Source organism: Pinus tabuliformis, chromosome 2_2 (genome assembly GCF_031772625.1).
Source record: "Pinus tabuliformis cultivar Carrire ecotype Pingquan chromosome 2_2, CPIR1, whole genome shotgun sequence".
Classification (NCBI taxonomy): Eukaryota; Viridiplantae; Streptophyta; class Pinopsida; order Pinales; family Pinaceae; genus Pinus; species Pinus tabuliformis.
Window position 1 is genome coordinate 845060862 of NC_142300.1, and position 21052 is coordinate 845081913.

Genomic DNA, 21052 nt, shown 5'->3' on the forward strand with positions numbered 1-21052 from the left:
TTATATAAAGTATCTAAAGTTGATTTATGTGACTCCTTATTTATTGGATGCCCTAGTAAGTAATGATTATGGAAGGGTTCTACTTCTTCAAACCTTAGTGAAATGTCTTCTACATAATTTTTTTCAATGGTTTATTGGACAAGCTTTCAGTGATGTGAGGGTTTCAATAGCCAAATTTCATATTTGTTTCAAAACCCATACATCCATATGATGAATCTAGAGAAAAAATAAATAAATAATTATAAGCTATAATCATGATTTCTATAATTATGATTTTCCTTATATCATGAGGAGGATTGATAATTTGATGGGCATTAAGATGTGTGAAGGCATCAAAATGGATTCTATGTTTAATGGGTTGTTCTTGGATCTAAAATTGAGATATGTTTTCTTTACAAAGGATTTGGGGTGAAAATGGAGGTGGGTTGTTACACAATGGTATGGAGGAAGAGGATGAAAGTTTGTATTATATTCTAGTAGAAGATATGTTTACACTGAAGGTGATTTTTAAGGGGAGGGATACCCTGGTCCTTTTGTCATTTGTCCAAGGTGTATAATAATTTACCACATGTTTACAACTCTTTTGGTAATATAATTTGTTGGGGCTTGTGGATAAGTTTCATGGTCACGGGTTTGAAACTTGTATAGGCCATATGAAATGTTTGTATTTTGAATACATTGTTGGTCAAGGAAGTTGGGGTTGGGATATCCTTGATTTTCAATTCTAAGTGATGGACGTTGTTAACTATAGCTACCTACTTTTGATTTTATGTTTTTGATGCCCAATAGGTAGTGTCACTACTGAACATCCATGAAAATCCATTTATGAGAACGTAGTGCATTTTTCCACTCTGATCTACCTGATTGCAAGCTTTATTATTATTATTATTATTATTATTATTATTATTATTATTATTATTATTATTATTATTATTATTATTATTATTATTATTATTATTATTATTATTATTATTATTATTATTATTATTATTATTATTATTATTATTATTATTATTATTATTATTATTATTATTATTATTATTATTATTATTATTATTATTATTATTATTATTATTATCTTTATTTTTCTATTTATCTATTAATTTAAATCCCAATTGCAATGGAAGATCAAGAAACCAACAACAATGGTGATGCTTTTATGCCTCTTCCTCTTCTGCGGTCTCTTGTTCTTTCTAAATTTCTTACCAAAGGTACGATGTTTTTATTAACCATCATGGCTCAGACATAAAGACTACCTTCACCAATGATCTATACCACAATCTTAGTTCTCAAGTGGCTCTACTAGTATAACTATGGATGCTCTTGCCCATATTCCTTGATCATTCCAATGGAGAGGTTAAGGGTTTTAGAAGCTGTAGGGGAAAAATTAAAATTATAGTGGTAGAATTATTCTCAAGTATATTTTTTCCCCTAAATTCGTTTCATTTTGAAATGCTAAAGTCATCATATACGCCCTTTTAATAGTTGATTTTCTTAAATTGCAGGGCCCTGTGTAACAACGAGAGTTAAAAAATTGCACTCCCGTTTCACGCTTTGCTAAGTCCATAGGGTAGCTGAAGTACCTCAAAATGATTGCCATATTTTATGCACTTTTTAAAAATATGATAAAAGAAGTATGTAATATACTCACCTTCAAATACCTTCAACTATGATCTGAATTGGATCATTGTATTTTTTGGTCATCCATCTCGATGCATTTGGAGTGGAAAAAGTTGAGCAATAAGCTCATGGGACCGTTTTTACTGGCGGGACCCAGTTTGGAAAAAAGGGGTCTGAAAGCTTCTGAGAGTGTTTTGAGGCATCAAATGACATTTTTTGGGGGTAAAAAATTTCCTTTTAAGAGTAGCACTTTTTCATGCCATTCTAAACACAGAGATATTTCCAATTGTGTAAGAATCGCTTCAATCGAAGTCCGTATCCAAAAGTTATGCCACTCAAAAGTTGACCTTCCTATTTTCACACCTATAGTTATTGAGGATGCCACATCAGCCCCCATTATTCATGGAAAAGGGGCTAGCCACGTTTTTGCGATTTGAAATAATCTAGAAGAGTTTATTTTGTAACTCTAGTTAAGAGTTGATGTAATGAAACCTAACCACTAGTAGGCTATCGAGTTGTGTTATAACCGGGCCACTAGGAGGAAGAGGCATTCCATTATTTTGAGAGAATTTTGTTCCATAGTTGAGAAAATATAGACAGGAGAGATAGGAGGTAGAGCACATAGAGAGGATGTTTACACTGTAGTAGCCCACGAGCCACAAACATTACTTCTTTGTATCTCCAACCATATTTCCAGACATAGAAAGGGAGCGAAGCGGCCTGACCTTCCAGTTGGGTTTTCTCTCGAAAGGATTTCCCAGAGATAATATATTTTGTATTATGTGTGTGTGAGATTATTTTTTCATTCCCTACTTTTATGCATGATTTACGTTACATGCATGCAGTAATTATAGTTAATTTTATACATCTAGAAATTAAATAAAACTGTACGAGTGTAGAATAGCATATTTTTAATATAATATTATCAAATCTATTGTGATGAATTGTCCAGTGGAATATCCAAAGAAGTTTACAGATCATTTGGTGTCATAGCGTGTTTCTTTTGGTATTTTGTGGAGATTGCAGGGATCTAGATCAGCGAGGCCGAAAATCTTAAAACCTTAATCATGGGTGATGAATCTGTAAACGAACATCATGATCCTGCAAAGGTGAGGCTTTCGCAGCTCGAAGAACAAGTCGCGGATATAAACCGCAATGTCAACCTCCTCATGGTGGCCCTAAGCAATAAGTTGGGGATATTTGGAGAAGAAGGGGGTTCGAGTGTAGAGGAAAAATAAGATGGGGGATCGAGAGATCGAGAAGATGTAGATAAGCAGCCAAAGAAAGAATCCGGAAAATATCAACCCAATTCAAGTGTCGTGAGCCAATCCCTATTTAAAGTGGGAGAAAATTCGATATCAAGCCATACCATGACGAGATCTTCGCTCTGAAGCTGAACCACTAGTTGCAGCAACTAGAAGTTTATTTTAGTGTCCATCAAATCGAGGAAGGGCAGAAAATCTCATTTGCACAGCTAAAATTGGAGGGCCATGCACTGACTTGGTTGGAGAGCCACACAGAAACCCTGAGGTTGGAGGGAGAATGTTAGGCCCCTACACTAGTGTAGGGGCCTAACAGAGAACCTCCAGTCACTGAGTGGGAGAATTTCAAAACCATCATTAAGTCAAAGTTTTATCCCATTGGGTATGTGGAAGACCAATGGATCTGGTGGCATTACTTCAGGCAAAAGTTGGGCCAAAGCGTGCAGGATTACAACATAGAATTTAGAAATATGATTATAATGATGGGTATCTCTCCAAAGAACCCAGATGTACTCCTCAAGTATTTAAGGGGTTTGCACCGCCATTTGCGTGAGCAAGTGATGTTTTTCAAGCCCAAAATGGTGGACGAGGCTTGTGTATAGGCACAGTACCTGGAGAACATAGGCCTGAAAAGAGCGCAATCAAGTGGATCGAAGAAAAGGAGAAACAAGAAGCTTCTAAGGTGTTAAAACCCAGGTTGTTCCCTTTGACTCTAAGGGAATACGGCCGGGGTAACCACTAACCAATCTTTGGATTACAGTGCCTAGCCACACTGTAATCAGAGAGGGCTCTCTCTTTATAATTTGTCTCTGTTCTGTGGAGATTTTAGGCTAGCTATGAAATGAGGGTGTTTAGTTTTGTGCTTTGGTTGAAGGATATCTTTCTGTACTTGAGGTGTGCAATCTGCAGATAAGTTTATATCATTGGGCAATGGAGTCTGTGGCTACAAATGTTTAGAAATCTTGAGATGATTTACTGAAATTACAGGGCCATTTAAATACTTGATATAACAAAGTTAGATTATGATGGTGACATGTGAACAACCAGTGAAAATCATTCAAGAATTTTCCACTGAGCTGGGGTGTGGGAAAGAGATAGATGCCTCAGGAGCAAATTTGAATTCCTGAAAATATTTATCACAGTGAAAGATATAGCTTGAAAGTGTAGCAATTAAGAATTACACCTTATTTACTCTATCTGAAGAAAACATTTATAACAGCTTAGATTGAGTTCAGGGTAATCTGTGATCAAATCCTGGAACTATTCTCTTACTTTTCCATTAAGTGTAAAACTCATAAACATGAAAGAAGATGAAAGACTAGAAAACATATAACACAGAGTTTTAAAGAAGACTTATTGTGCTATGAAACATGCAGGAATCCTGTAACATTCAGCCAGCCACCACAGTGCATCAAGGAACACAGAGCTTTGGAAATTCCATCCACCTTTTGTATTATTTCTCTGAGAGTTGTACAGCAACAGAAATATCGAAATGAAATCAACAACAACCCTTGCAAACTCATGCGAAGGGGACTTTATAGAAATGTTTATACAAAATATCTTAGGAATTGAGTCATCTGAGAGAGAAATATCTTCATTACTTCGTAGAGAAAAGTAGAAAAGAAGTTATTACAGCTTTGAATGCAACATAACTGCTCTTTAAGTCTGTCAGAGGATATTTTGACCTTTGGAGGTCACTGAGTCGGTTGGAACGCTTTGATTTAATGCTAGAAAATGTGTCTTTATGTTTGCTACGCTATATCTTCTCGGCCCTGCCACCTGTGACTGTGCTTGCTGCTGTGGTGACCGAATAGCCTTGCTAAGTTGGCTCAGCCTTTCATCCTTCCTTTGTATGCTTATGTACCAAAATTTTCCGTGTGTATGATCACTTATAAATTCGACAAAACATAACATTACAGGTTCTGGCTTGATAATATTAGTTGTGTCAATCTATTCCAGACTTCCTATGTGGGCAACTGGTGCTTCACAATTGCCTCTATGGTTTCATCTGCTTCTGTATATTTATAGAAATTTGGAGGCACATCGAACAGATGATTGATCTCGTTCATGATAAAAAACAGGTTTTCCACCCTATTATATAGAGTATGCCCTGATGCTGGCCCTAATTCTGTTGAAGTGTTGGGCTGTCCTGCAATTTGACTTGCAGCAAAGGCATTGACCCTTTTAGCATAATTTTCATGGTTAAGCAGTCTTCCCACACTGCTTAGTATGCTGGGGAGACCTCTGTTCTGTAATACCTGAAACCTGTCCATGAACCTGTTGATTTCGGTCTGCATATCTTGGGTCCTCCTCTCTAATGTTCCAACGAGGTTTCTTAATGTCAGGACCCTTTTAACCATTGAGATTGTCTCAGTCCTGTGAGCAATTCCGATGGTGGTCAGTTGAGAGCTTGTCCTGTTATTCAATATGTTGATCATCCTATTGGCAGCATCAGGCATGTTGCCAAGGCTTGCTCTTGCTCTATGTATTTCCCTATTTGCCTTTGTAATGAGTGCTGAATGTTCATCTATGGTCTCAATGAACTGCCACTGATCAGTAATGGACTAGCCAATATTGGCCCATAGGACTGTTTTGAGCTCTGCTGTCACCTTATCTAGTGTGAGCTCTTTCTCAAGCTCAGTTATTCTCTTTTTGAGAGCTTTTATATCTCTTTCCTTCTCAGCCACATTCTGTTTGCTCTTATCATACCTTTAATTTACTTTAGCCAAAGATTCCTTGGCTTGATTAAGCTCTAACATTTGAGCTTCCAGGACTTGAATTTCATTTTGAAGCTTCTACATATCCAGACTATGAGTCTGCTCTGTTGTTGGTGAAGCTGTCGATGTAGTTGGTGCTGTAGGTTCTGTTTGCTGAGGAGGAGGAGCAATAGTTGGAGCAACTTCCTCAAGGTTGATTACCTCAGGAGGAGGTTGGGAGGTTTGACCTTCTTCTCTTTGTTTCAAGGCTGCCTGTAGTGCTGCTTTTGCAGCCTCCGATTCTCCCAGTTTTTCTTGGGTTTGGATTAGCTGCTTGTACAGAGATACCAACAAGGTTGTGGCCTCTTGATCATGTCTTTGTTGGGCAACATCATCTGTTTGAGGGTGAATTGTGGCTGGGAGTTTGATCTTTCTCCTCAAAGCTGCCATGTCTGCATCCCTCAATTTTAATATCTCTTGTATGCCCTTGATATCTTTGGGATCATGCCCAATCTCTATGATGATGTCTTCTAAGGACCTAATTCTGTTGTCCTTTGCTTGAGAGGATGCTTTCTCCAACTCAAGCTGAGCAGCTGTGTTGTTAAGGCTATTTTGTAGCCTGTAGTTATCCAATGTTTGGTCTGCCAGGGAAGCATAGACCATCTCACCCGTTTGCATATGTAGTTCTATTTTGACCATTGGGTGGATATCCTTGGCAAGGACTTCCAGGTTAGTCCTCAAGTAGTCAGAGGCAGATTGGGGATGCACTGCTGTTGGCATAAAATGACTCATGATCATTTTGCCTTCCTACACATCATATGCAGACATGAGTCTTTGTTGATTGGTGGGAGCCATGTTTAATAGATGGTTATATAGTTGTATCTTGATGGGCTCATTTCTCCTCTTAATGTCGATGAACTGTTGTTTAATGCTGAGTCCACCTTCCCTTTGCTGATTTGAGGAACTCACTTCTCCTCCCATTGCTCTATCCTGTTCCTGTTGAAAGGAACTTGCTGATGCTTCCCTGCTGGGTGGGACCATACCAAAAGACTGTCCCATTGGCATTTCTTCCTCTGAGAAGGGATTGATTCTCTGTCTTTTCTCCCCATGAGTTGCTAATGTTGTAAGGGGAGTCTCTCTGTCCCTTTTCCTGCTTGTATCCTCCTTTTGTGGAGTTTGGAGGATTGATGCCTCAGCTGAAGTTTCTTGCCTTGGAGGCATAGTTTGTTCAGTGGATTTAGGGACTTCCACTGTTTGCTCTTGCTGGACAGGCTGCTCCTGTCTTTGTTCTTCTTGCTGTTGGTGTTGTGTTTGTTGCTGCACTTCCTGCTGCATCATTTCTTCTTGTTGTTGCACTAGTGTTTCCATTTGCTCTTCAGTCATAGGAGGTGGCTGTTCCATCTGCTTTTCTTTGCCTTTGTTGGATGTCTGTGGAGTATTCATGGCAGCTGGCTGATGTGTTGTTGAGGATGAGGCAGCTGCTCCAAGTTGTCTTTGATATGAGAGGGGGACCTGTCCACAAGTTTCCAAGTCAGCTTCTTTTTGAATATTTCTAGCCTCTCTTTCTAGCAGCTCTTCACTAGTAATTTCCTCTTCTAGGGTGCCCTCTTTCCAGCTCAATGCATTGGCATACTGCTCAATCTCAGGAAGCCTCATATGTGAATAGGTACCCAATTTGTATTTTATCCTCCTGAGGGAAACAAAATGATTGGGGTCATAGGGTATCCACTCAAAACTAGTTTGCAGTTTGAGGGCCTCTAGGATACTATTTGCCTCTTTCCATCCCTCCTCTCTTTTGTTATATAGGAAAGGGCCCAGCTGGCTCCTTACCTTCAACTGCGCCTTCTTGTTCTTACTTTGGAAGTGGAGGTAATCGGCATTCCCAAATTTCCTGACGTATTCTAGGGTAAAAATTCTCATAGGGACATACCTTGGCAGCCTGTAAGGCTTCAAATCACAGCCATATACTCTGATCACTGTGTGGTGTTGGTAAAAGTACCAATTACCAATGCTGTAGGTTTTGGAGAGATGGAGAATTCTCCTCATGTCATCAGTTAACCTTGGAGGAGAAACACCATACAATAATGTCATAGCTGGATGAATGAACAAGTCTATGAACTCACAGTATGTGTATGGTGATACAGAGGTACAATGAAAAACTGAGGTCCAAAACACAACTGACCTTGGATTCCCCTGGGCATTAACTTGTTTCAGGGGAATGAGGAAGCTGCCTGGTTGATAAAACAAGAATAGATGGTAAATGAATGAAGTGTATCTGAACAGTCTTTCCCTTTGCAGATTCATTAGTTGTTCATGGATCCTATCTGCAATATATGTGGCATAGTCATAATGTACAGCTGGAGGCTTTCCAGGAGAGAATATAGACAGCATTTCCATTATACTATCATCCACATCCTCCACTCCCCTGAACCCTAGGACATAGCTGATCAAATCCACTAGCATTCTGCCCAATTCATTTAAGTATGCATATCCAATAGGAGGAGTTCTGATGGCTTCAGAGCTTGGTTGTGTGAATAGCTGATTGATTTTGATGATCTGGTCATTCGACAACTTAGTCCCCTTCTTTATCAAGTTCTGCATGTAGAGGGGGGTCAATGGTTTTGCAATGTGGAAATGCAGCATCTCATTTATGCTCTCTGGGGTGATATGGAACAGAATTGAGCCTGTGGGGCTGAGAACAGCTCTTTGGCATGGATCATAGCACTCCTGGCATCTGTGGATCAATTCTGGCATAGGATTTACCTGGGGGAGGTTGTAGATGGGCAAGTTTGAGTCCCAAATCCCTAGGATATCAGCTCCACTAAGGTGTTGGGCTTTCAACTCATTTAGCAACTGAATATTATATTTAGAGCCTAATGGAAAATAGTCTAACATCTGATAATCCATATCTCCCAGAGCTTTCCATTCTAACTCCCTGTGAGGGGCATTGAGAGGCTTGATGTTCAGTGCAATTGGAGTTTCCATGGTGTATTAAGCTTCTGACTTGCAGGTGCACTGGTTGAAGTAAGCAGAACCACACAGAGGTGATTCCGTACAATGAAAGTGTGAATTTTAGGGACCAGAGGGTGAATTGAGCACACAGCAATTGTAATACTGTTTAACAGATTGATAAAAACAAATAGCAGGGCCGACTAGAACTTTTCTATGGTGAATTTAGCCAGCAGAGGTTTCTAGCTCACGATTGCGCAAGCTACCTGTGAATTCAAGTTGTTTCAGTCAAATGCAGGTTTCGTAAACTTTTCGTTTCCTTGCCAGAGGGAAATAGGCACAGGTTACTAGATACTAGACGGTGAATTCAGTGTTTTAGCACTCCCTTAACAGTTTGTTTGCAGAAATTTGGATAAAAACCAGGTGCAGAGAATAATTTCGAGAAATACCTTGCAGATTGCTACTGACAGTTGCAAATGCAGGTACAACAGAGGTGCCCACGGTTTGGAGTCGAACAGTGCAGGTTGGCGTTGGTCGGGTCGTTAAATTCATGCAGGAACAACAACAGTCTCTTTCGGCAAAAGTAGAAAAAACACGAAATTTTGGCCTAAAAATAGATTTTTGGCAATATTGGCGCGTTTTTTGGGATGACGTCATCGGGTGGGGTCGGAGTCGAATGACGTCAGCATGACGTCACCGGTGATGTGGCAGGTCCTGGTTGGTCCATGGATATGCTGAAGTGGCGGGCATGTCAGCGAAGGGACGAACGAATGAGGTGATGCGACGTCGGGGTGGCGGCGACGTGGCTCTGACGTGGGCATGACATGGGACCAGCAAAACCGGGCGGTAAGTGAAACAGTGGTAACGGTTTTCTCGGACCGCTTACAATACGGCCCCGATTTTGTCAGAGGCCGCTCCGAGAGATTGAGAAGGTGACGCGTGGCCGAGGACTGACATAACCCTTCGTCAGTTTCTCGAGCGCTAACTGTCGGGCGTGGGGACCAACCCGATTTGCATAAGGGCTGTCCAATCAGAGGCGCTCGATCGGACGGCTGATAGGTTGATGAAGTGATCAAGCGATACGGAAGGGGGGCGGGATTTAAAAATATATTTTTTGGGATGCGCGCTTGGTGGAAGACCATCGGGGTATGGTGTTTTGTAAGGTTTTTTCAATGTATTTTGAAAAATCAAATATACGCGCCGAAACTTTGGATAAGTGCCAAAAGGTGGGTTTTTTGGGTTATTTCATAATTTCAAAGGGGGTTATGGGTAGGAGGGGTTTTTTGCAAGGTTTTTTCTTTACAAACAAAGGCTTAATGGGTGGAATGACTTCAAAGAAGGGAGAGGGGTGAGGTTTAGGTTCATCAAAGTGACCAGATGCCAATTTGATCCCTGACAGAGGATTTATTGGCTATAATGCCAAGGGGAGGGATATTTATACAAAATTTGGGGTTTATACACCATGGTGTTAATAATAGTAGGGGAAAGGTAACATAGGGGAATTACATAGTAGAGTTAGAGTTAATATGGGGGGAAATGTGAATGAGGGGGGGAATTACTAAGTTTATTTGAAACTTACTTAGTTTTAGGGAGTAGATCAAAATGAAAAGAATTTTTAGACAAGAAATGTGGCTTTTCAATGAATAAAACCACCATCAAACCTCAAGTTTTCTAAGCAATTCAATTGATGAGGGGATGTTAGTAATGAGTGGGAAAAGGGATAATTGGGAAGTTAGACATGCTTCTTTGTTTTTCTTTTCTCATCTTGACCATCAAGGTCAAATCTGAAATGAATACCACTTCTGCAACCCCATCTACTTACCCAGCTATTTTGCCTAGCATTTTTTGTTTCTTCTTGAAGGGTGCATTTAGGCTTGCAGACCCTTACTTTCCTTTTCTTTTCTTTGGCTTTTTATTTTGTTTTTCTATCTACTTCTGCCCTTATTTCTTCCAAGGTCCCAGATTAAGTTGTTGGGAGCCTTTTCTTCTCTACCTGAACTACTTGTCTGCCAAGATTAAACAGTTTGGACAGACTCCTTTCTCTATTCTACAACTGAAAATTTAAAACATGACATGAACCAGCTTAGACTGTTGGACCATCCATCAAAATTTGAGTCCCCATCAAGCTATAAGCACAGATTGTATTCTTATGGAAATATGTGATCTTTGCATCATCAAAGCAGAGCATATTTGGACCTTTTCATTTCCAATCATGAAATATGAAACCTATTGGTATAGGTAGCTAACAGTGGCTCCACATGGGAGTGGTGTTTCATTTGAAAGACCAAGAACAGCAGGTCAGATTGCCTTGCTCCTTGACTGCTCTTGCCAATCTTGAAGTTTGCTGCTTTGAAATGCCAAAATTGTGTGCTTCTCTTCTTGGTAGACCTCTGATTCTATTCATCTTTTGCTGGAAATTTTAATAAAACTTTGAGAAATTGCATTTTTACATGTTGACAGAAAATAATATATACATCTGGATATGTACAAGGGAAGGCTCAGGCTGCACTTATGGGTGATATTCAAAATAGTGCTTCAGCATCCTGCCATTCACAGGACCTTCATCCAAATCAGTTTCATTGAGACTCTTAAGGAAATAAGTGTTGTTTCCTTGTACTGCTTGGACAAAAAATGGTCCTCTCCAAAGGGAATCAAATTTTCCATGTTTTCCCTTATCCTCTCTTCTTGAATCCCACTTGAGGACTTTGTCACCAATGTTGAAATCTTCTGCCTTAGTTCTTCTATCAAAGGCCTTCTTTAATTTTTCTTGTAGACATATGATTTGATTGATTCTTCTTTGCATATCATTTGGTTCAGCTTGGCTTTCTTGAAGAAGTTTCATAACAGGCACTCCTAGTGATGAAGGAAATTTGGCCTCTAATCCATAGACCAACTCATATGGGCTGGTCCCAATTGATCTTTTGGTTGTCAGTCTATCTGCCCATAGGGCATTCACAAGCTTCTTATGCCAATTATTTTTGTTCTCTTCTAGTACTTTCTTTATGCTGTTTACCAGACTTTTATTTGATGACTCAGCAAGGCCATTTCCTTGGGGATAGTATGCAGTAGAATGGCCCAAGGTGATGTGAAATTTATGGCAGAAGTTCACCATTTTCTTGGATCTGAAAGCAGCAGCATTGTCTGTTATTATTTTGTCAGGACAGCCAAATCTAGCCAATATGTTGTTCTCCAAGAACTGAATGATAGTGGAATTATTTGCTTGTCTGCATGGGACAGCTTCAATCCACTTGGTGAAGTAGTCTGTAGCTGTTAAGATCCATCTATGTTGGCCTGAAGATGAGGGATGAATTTCCCCAATGAAATCCAAACCCCATTGTTGAAAAGGTCTCTCCGTTGCAATAGGCCTTAAGGGAAGTGGCAGCAACTGTCTCTTTCCCTCAAACACTTGACATTTATGACATGAGGTGGTGAATTTCTTGACATCAGAGAACATGGTGGGCCAGTAGTACCCAGCCCTTAGTATTTTATCCATAGTGGACTTCCAGTACAAGTGTCCACCACAGTCACCTGCATGAAATTCCTTTATGATATTGTCAGTTTCATTCTCAACTAGGCAGTTTAGCAATATGCCTTCATGGTTTTTCCACAATAGATTTCCATCCATAACACAGAATTTAGAAGCTTTCCTTTTTAAGAACCTAAATTTAGTTCTGGACAATCCTGGGGGAGCACACAGGTTTTGCAATACATAACATATATCAGAGTACCAAGGGGATTGTTCAAAGGCTACATTGATCTTTGGAGTCGCTAGCTCCGGTTCACTGTCCAGCTGGTTAATGTCTAAGGCTTGGAAATTTGCTTCTGTCATTAATTTGGCCAAGCCTTGCCCTTTTATTAGTTTTGTAGGTTTTATCTCAATGTCAAATTCCAAGATGTTGGCAATCCACTTTCCTCTTCTGCCCTCTAAATTTTCTTGGGTGAGAATGTCTTTGACAATAGGACTTGGCACATATGCTATAACATGGGAATAAAGGATATAAATCCTAAAGTCTTTAATGGCTTTGACCAAAGCATAAGCTTGCTTTTCCATGATTTGATACTTTAAAGGTGCATCTCTAAGAGCTTTGATAAAGAAAGCAATTGGCTTCTCATTTCCTTGGTCATCTTTCTGCAATAAAACAGCAGCAATAGTATGCTGGGAGGCAAAAGAAAAAATGATAAATTCTCTGTCAAACTGAGGATTGGTCAACACTGGGGTTTGGGTAAGGGCCAGTTTTATACCTTCAAAGGCTTGATTGGCTTCAACATTCCATTTGACTTTTGAATCTTTCTTTAGCATGTTATTTAATAATCTGATTAGTTCTGCTAAGTTTGGGATAAACCTTCTCAAGAAATTGATTTTTCCCAAGAATCCTTGCAACTCTTTGACATTTCTTGGGTGGGGCATTTGTAGGATAGCCTGTATCCTATCTGGGTCAATTCTAATGCCATCTTTAGAAATGATGTGGCCCAATAGCTTACATTCCTCCAAACCAAACAGGGATTTCTTGGGATTCAAGGAAATTCCATATTTTCTGCATTTTAGGAAGATCTGTCTCAAATGTTTTATATGTTCTTGGTCTGATTTTGAGAAAGGTGTAAGGTCATCTAGGTAAATGAGTAAAAATTCATGAATCTCCTTGGCAAAAGCAATATCCATGGCTCTTTGAAAAGTTGCCCCTGCATTTTTAATCCAAAAGGCATCTTTACATATTTGAAAGTTCCCCATGGGGTAGTGAATGTTGTTTTGTCTTGATCATCAGGGTGCACCAGGATTTGATTGAAGCCTAAAAATCCATCCAGTAATGAGATCCTTGAGGCCCCTACCACTCTTTGGAGAATGTGATCCATCTTGGGTAAGGGATAGTTGTTTTTGAGGGATACTTGGTTCAGATTCCTTAGGTCCACACACAACCTAATTTCACCAGTCTTCTTTCTTGTAGGGACTAAGTTGGAGATCCATTCAGAGAATCTAATTGGTGCTATGATGCCCGCCTTGAACATTTTCTGTACCTCTTGTTCCATTGCTGGGAGAAGCATAGGATTGATTCTCCTCAATTTTTGTTTAAAGGGCTTTTGATCAGGTTTGAGAGGGATTGTATGCTGGATAACAGAGGTGTCATAGGACTTTAGGTCCTCATAACTCCATGCAAAGACATCCTGGAACTCTTTAAAGAGGTCAATGTATTTAGGCTTTTGATCAGGAGGTAAAGATGCAGACAATTTAATTATTTTGGGTTTGTCAATTGTACCTATGTTGCACTCTTCAATGGCTGCATTTAAGGGATGCATTTTTGGTTTTCTGGGGATATCATTTGAGTCAAAGATGTCTTCTAGTGGAGTTAGGCCTGTTGGTAGAAAATTGTCTTTCAGCTCTATGATTTCTGTTTCAGCATTGGCCGCTTCCTCACAATTAATTGATTGAATTTGCTGAATGTTGTCTTTGTTGAAAATAGTTGGATTTAGCATTTGTTTTGCTGTTCTAGGTGATATTGGGTGAGTAATCTGTTGATACTGTATTTGTGATGGACTTTCTCTTGCAAGTATTTGTGATTGACTTGTTGTATCAAGTATTTGTGATTGACTTGCTGTATCAGTATCAATATTTAATCCTGCAATTCTTGTTGCAGAGTTAAAAAATGGCTTATTTGCTTGTCATCCTCAAATACTTGCCAATCATTAACATTGTTTGGAATGGAGGGTCTGTGTTTTACCTCAGCTGTAAAAAAATGATGGGGCTCAAAAGGCAGCTTGCATGTACTTGCAAATGTGGCTAAACTATGAGCATGCAGATTGTGGGTTCTAGGAATTTTAGTGATTTGGAATTCAGAGAAAAAGCTTAGTACCTCAGCAACAGCAGACCTATAAGTCCTTAGTCTTTTGTCATTGGTGACAAAGTTTCCCTTTACTTGTTGAATAAATAAATCTGAATCACCCATGATTGAAACCCTGGCAGCTTGTAAGAACTTTGCGAGCTTGAGGCCTAGTAAAAGAGCTTCATATTCTGCCATGTTATTGGTACATCTGAAGTTTAATCTATAGGCTCTGCCTTCTGCATGACTATTTTCTTTATTGTGTACCCAAACTCCAGCTCCTGCCCCTAACTTGTTGACTGAGCCATCAAATTCAAGGAACCATAAAATATCCTGTTGGGAAGGAGATTTAAAGATCTGTTCATGGGCTGGCAATGTGAGCGGCGGTTGTGGTTTTTCCTCTAGCTTGTCTTCTAGGACACTCTCATCGTTTGATTGGATATTCTTGACAACTAGGGCAACAGCAACATCTAGTGTTTGATTGACTGTTGTTTCATGGATGATAATTCTTTCATTTGGGTCTTCCTCCTGTATGAGTATCTTGGTTTCAACCTCACCTTTTGAGGGAGTTGTGTTGTTATTGAAGAGAATATATGAGTCTATGTCTGAATGGACAGCATATATGGGAAAGTTTTGAGGCTTTTCTTCACTGCTGACCATGTGTTTCATGAGTGTTTCTCTGTACAGTCTTTTTGGTTGCCCAAAAACAAAGATGGTGGCATATGACATGTCTAATTGTAGGGAACCTTGGAGTTTAGCTCCCCAAGATCTTGATAACAGCATCCCATACTTAGGTGGAATATCAGCAACTACCACATCCATTAGGATTGTCTTGTTTGGGTATTGAACCAGAGACACACATAAATCTTTTATGAGACCCAGACACTTGAATTGGCTGGAGTCAAAGGAAAACAGGTCCTTGTATGGTCTTGTTATGTCTAGATTCAATCTTTCCATGACTGCTTTTGGCATGAGGTTGTGAGAGGCACCTGAGTCAAACATTGCATTATGTAATATTTTATCATGAATATGTAAACTGACATAGAAAGGTAATACCCCTGTGACTACCGTTTTTCCATCCACTTCCGGGCCAAATAGTAATTCTGGGGTGTCATCCAGCACATTGACATCATCTTTGTTGCTAGTGAGTTGAAGGGACTTCTTGATCTGTAGTTTATAGATGTCATGCTTGGCTAGTTCTGAGAGAGGAATTGCTATCTTTAGTTTGCCAATTTCGGTTTCTAAGTCAAAGGGTTTTTCAGATTGGGCCTTGGGGTTATGGATAACAGTCCTTTCCTTGTTTAATGAATCTTCTTCTTGATTTTTATCTTGACTTTGGGACTTGCCTCTTTTACTCATCTCTTGGGGAGTATCATTCAAATTAGGCTGAGAAGGTGAAGTGGCCACAAGCTGATGTTTTGAGGACAGTGGTTCAGTGATCTCTACAATAATCACTTCTTCTGCAGGTGAATTTGTTTTGTCATTAGGTTCTGCGACTATGACTCTTTCAGGCTACTGATTATCCTTTATCTTTTCAGGCTGGTTTACATTCAAAGTTCTGCTCCTCAGCTTGTATTGTTTGTGGACTTCATAGACAGCAGTATCGTAGCCTTGTTTGAAGTCAAAGGATTCACCTGATTTAGTTTGGAACAGTTTGGTTTCATCATCCTCGTGATCTTCTTGTGTTAAGAAAACTTGACTTTCACCATCTAGACCCATTAAATTAATCTCAGGATCTTCATTGGGCTCTGTTGATGTGGAAGTTTCTGCATAATTTTCTTGGAAAGGGGGTCTTATGTCTTGATCAGCATTGGGTTTGCCAATGCCTGGGTTTTGAGTTCTCCTAAAGTTTGGATTCCTAGGAGGGTTGTTTTGTGGTGATTCCCATGATGATTTTCTTTCAACCGATTCCACTCTATCACCCAATCTTTTCATTCCAGTGAGAATTGCATCTAGCTTTTGATCAAAGGCAGAGGGTTCCTCTTTGAAAGCAGTCCTCTTTTCCAACCTTGCCCTATTTCTTTTGGCAATTAGGTTGGCTTCCACTGTAACAGCAACCCTTTGGGCCTCTGCAAGGGATTGAGGATCTCTTTCCTTCAACTGATAGGCCATGTCAGGGTCAAAACCATCAGGGAATTTGTACAAGGCTAAATCAGGAGGAGGTCTTAAATTTTGTGGAATCGCGTTATATACATTGTTAAATCTTGCACAATACTCCAAAACAGTCTCTTGGGGACCTCTTTTGATAGTGTCATATTCCCCAAGTATGTGCAGAGGATCTTTCTTCTTGTCCCATCTACTAGTAAAGGCTTGATATAGTTCATCAGGAGTTGTGATGGAATTTTCATTCAGGGACCTAAACCAAGTTCTTACATCCCCAGTTAGGCTTTGAACAAACATCCTCATTCTGACACTGTCATCATCTATTTCATAGGTCTCAAAATGGTCTTGCATCCTCTTAGCATGCTAGACAGCTGTCAAAGGGCCATTGGAGTCAAAATATGATATTTTGGTTTGGTAATCTTGGGGTAGAGCTGCAGCATTAGCTGGTATTTGCAAGGGTGCATACCTATTAGCCATATTTACAGGATTTAGAGGATTAACAGGGGCAGCAGGGATAATAGGAACAGTGGGTACCACAGGGGTGATAAGTAGGGGTGAACCTAGAGTGTTGGTCAAAGGGATATGTGCAGTGGATGAAGATGTGAGAGGAGGGCTTTGAGATGTGGATGGTGAACTAGGGGAACTAGGGGTAGACCGGAAAAGGACCTTGCATGGGGTAGAGATAAGGCTGGGATGATCTGAATCTGATGTTAAATCAGCAGGTTTCTCCTGCCTTTTCTGCCTCTTAATGTTTCTAGGGATGGTATTTGGATTATCAACAATGATGGGTGGATTAGGGTCAGGATTTGCCCTAGTATGCCGTGGATTTTTCTTGGGAGCCAGCTTCTAACTGTTTTTTGGATTTTGTAGGAAGTTTTAATATTTGCAAGGACTGGACAAAGATTTTGGAATGGCTATATATATTTCAAAGCTGAGATGAAGATTCACTGAAAGAGCTCTTCCCTAAAACTGTCGATGTTACACAGAAACAGTTTTGAAGGCCTCCTGACTTGTTTCAGGCTCGATTTCAGGCTTTGAGGGATGTATAGAAATTGGAAAATCCTAAGAAGTCCCCAGTGGAGTCGCCAATTATGTTAACACCCAGGTTGTTCCCTTTGACTCTAAGGGAATACGGCCGGGGTAACCACTAACCAATCTTTGGATTACAGTGCCTAGCCACACTGTAATCAGAGAGGGCTCTCTCTTTATAATTTATCTCTGTTCTGTGGAGATTTTAGGCTAGCTATTAAATGAGGGTGTTTAGTTTTGTGCTTTGGTTGAAGGATATCTTTCTATACTTGAGGTGTGCAATCTGTAGATAAGTTTATTTCATTGGGCAATGGATTCTGTGGCTACAAATGTTTAGAAATCTTGAGATGATTTACTGAAATTACAGGGCCATTTAAATACTTGATATAACAAAGTTAGATTATGATGGTGACATGTGAACAACCAGTGAAAAGCATTCAAGAATTTTCCACTGAGCTGGGGTGTGGGAAAGAGATAGATGCCTCAGGAGCAAATTTGAATTCTTGAAAATATTTATCACAGTGAAAGATATAGCTTGAAAGTGTAGCAATTAAGAATTACACCTTATTTACTCTATCTGAAGAAAACATTTATAACAGCTTAGATTGAGTTCAGGGTAGTCTGTGATCAAATCCTGGAACTATTCTTTTACTTTGCCATTAAGTGTAAAACTCATAAACATGAAAGAAGATGAAAGACTAGAAAACATATAACACAGAGTTTTAAAGAAGACTTATTTTGATATGAAACATGCAGGAATCCTGTAACATTCAGCCAGCCACCAGAGTGCATCAAGGAACACAGAGCTTTGGAAATTCCATCCACCTTTTGTATTATTTCTCTGAGAGTTTTACAGCAACAGAAATATCGAAATGAAATCAACAACAACCCTTGCAAACTCATGCGAAGGGGACTTTATAGAAATGTTTATACAAAATATCTCAGGCATTGAGTCATCTGAGAGAGAAATATCTTCATTACTTCGTACAGAAAAGTAGAAAAGAAGTTATTACAGCTTTGAATGCAACATAACTGCTCTTTAAGTCTGTCAGAGGATATTTTGACCTTTGGAGGTCACTGAGTCGGTTGGAACGCTTTGCTTTAATGCTAGAAAATGTGTCTTTACGTTTGCTGCGTTGTATCTTCTCGGCCCTGCCACCTGTGACTGTGCTTGCTGCTGTGGTGACCGAATAGCCTTGCTGAGTTGGCTCAGCCTTTCATCCTTCCTTTGTATGCTTATCTACCAAAATTTTCCGTGTGTATGATCACTTATAAATTCGACAAAACATAACATTACAGGTTCTGGCTTGATAATATTAGTTGTGTCAATCTATTCCAGACTTCCTGTGTGGGCAACTGGTGCTTCACAATTGCCTCTATGGTTTCATCTGCTTCTGTATATTTATAGAAATTTGGAGGCACATCGAACATATGATTGATCTCGTTCATGATAAAAAACAGGTTTTCCACCCTATTATATAGAGTCTGCCCTGATGCTGGCCCTGATTCTGCTGAAGTGCTGGGCTGTCCTGCAATTTGACTTGCAGCAAAGGCATTGACCCTTTTAGCATAATTTTTATGGGTAAGCAGTCTTCCCACACTGCTTAGTATGCTGGGGAGACCTCTATTCTGTAATACCTGAAACCTGTCCATGAACCTGTTGATTTCGGTCTGCATATCTTGGGTCCTCCTCTCTAATGTTCCAACGAGGTTTCTTAATGTCAGGACCCTTTTAACCATTGAGATTGTCTCAGTCCTGTGAGCAATTCCCATGGTGGTCAGTTGAGAGCTTGTCCTGTTATTCAATATGTTGATCATCCTATTGGCAGCATCAGGCATGTTGCCAAGGCTTGCTCTTGCTCAGTGTATTTCCCTATTTTCCTTTGTAATGAGTGCTGACTGTTCATCTATGGTCTCAATGAACTGCCACTGATCAGTAATGGACTGGCCAATATTGGCCCATAGGACTGTTTTGAGCTCCGCTGTCACCTTATCTAGTGTGAGCTCTTTCTCAAGCTCAGTTATTCTCTTTTTGAGAGCTTTTATATCTCTTTCCTTCTCAGCAACATTCTGTTTGCTCTTATCATACCTTTCATTTACTTTAGCCAAAGATTCCTTGGCTTGATTAAGCTCTAACATTTGAGCTTCCAGGACTTGAATTTCATTTTGAAGCTTTTGCATATCCAGACTATGAGTCTGCTCTGTTGTTGGTGCAGCTGTCGATGTAGTTGGTGTTGTAGGTTCTGTTTGCTGAGGAGGAGGAGCAGTAGTTGGAGCAGCTTCCTCAAGGTTGATTACCTCAGGAGGAGGTTGGGAGGTTTAACCTTCTTCTCTTTGTTTCAAGGCTGCCTGTAGTGCTGCTTTTGCAGCCTCCGATTCTCCCAGTTTTTCTTGGGTTTGGATTAGCTACTTGTACAGAGATACCAACAAGGTTGTGGCCTCTTGATCATGTCTTTGCTGGGCAACATCATCTGTTTGAGGGTGAATTGTGGCTGGGAGTTTGATCTTTCTCCTCAAAGCTGCCATGTCTGCATCCCTCAATTTTAATATCTCTTGTATGCCCTTGATATCTTTGGGATCATGCCCAATCTCTATGATGATGTCTTCTAAGGACCTAATTCTGTTGTCCTTTGCTTGAGAGGATGCTTTCTCCAACTCAAGCTGAGCAGCTGTGTTGTTAAGGCTATTTTGTAGCATGTAGTTATCCAATGTTTGGTCTGGCAGGGAAGCATAGACCATCTCACCCGTTTGCTTATGCAGTTCTATTTTGTCCATTGGGTGGATATCCTTGGCAAGGACTTCCAGGTTAGTCCTCAAGTAGTCAGAGGCAGATTGGGGCTGCACTGCTGTTGGCATAAAATGACTCATGATCATTTTGCCTTCCTGCACATCATATGCAGACATGAGTCTTTGTTGATTGGTGGGAGCCATGTTTAACAGATGGTTATACAATTGTATCTTGATGGGCTCATTTCTCCTCTTAATGTCGATGAACTGCTGTTTAATGCTGAGTCTACCTTCCCTTTGCTGATTTGAGGAACTCACTTCTCCTCCCATTGCTCTATCCTGTTCCTGTTGAAAGGAACTTGCTGATGCTTCCCTGCTGGGTGGGACCATACCAAAAGACTGTCCCATTGGCATTTCTTCCTCTGAGAAGGGATTGATTCTCTGTCTTTTCTCCCCATGAGTTGCTGATGTTGTAAGGGGAGTCTCTCTGTCCCTTTTCCTGCTTGTATCCTCCTTTTGTGGAGTTTGGAGGATTGATGCCTCAGCTGAAGTTTCTTGCCTTGGAGGCATAGTTTGTTCAGTGGATTTATGGACTTCCACTGTTTGCTCTTGCTGGACAGGCTGCTCCTGTCTTTTTTCTTCTTGTTGTTGGTGTTGTGTTTGTTGCTGCACTTCCTGCTGCATCATTTCTTCTTGTTGTTGCACTAGTGTTTCCATTTTCTCTTCAGTCATAGGAGGTGGCTGTTCCATCTGCTTTTATTTGCCTTTGTTGGATGTCTGTGGAGTATTCATGGCAGCTGGCTGATGTGTTGTTGAGGATGAGGCAGCTACTCCAAGTTGTCTTTGATATGAG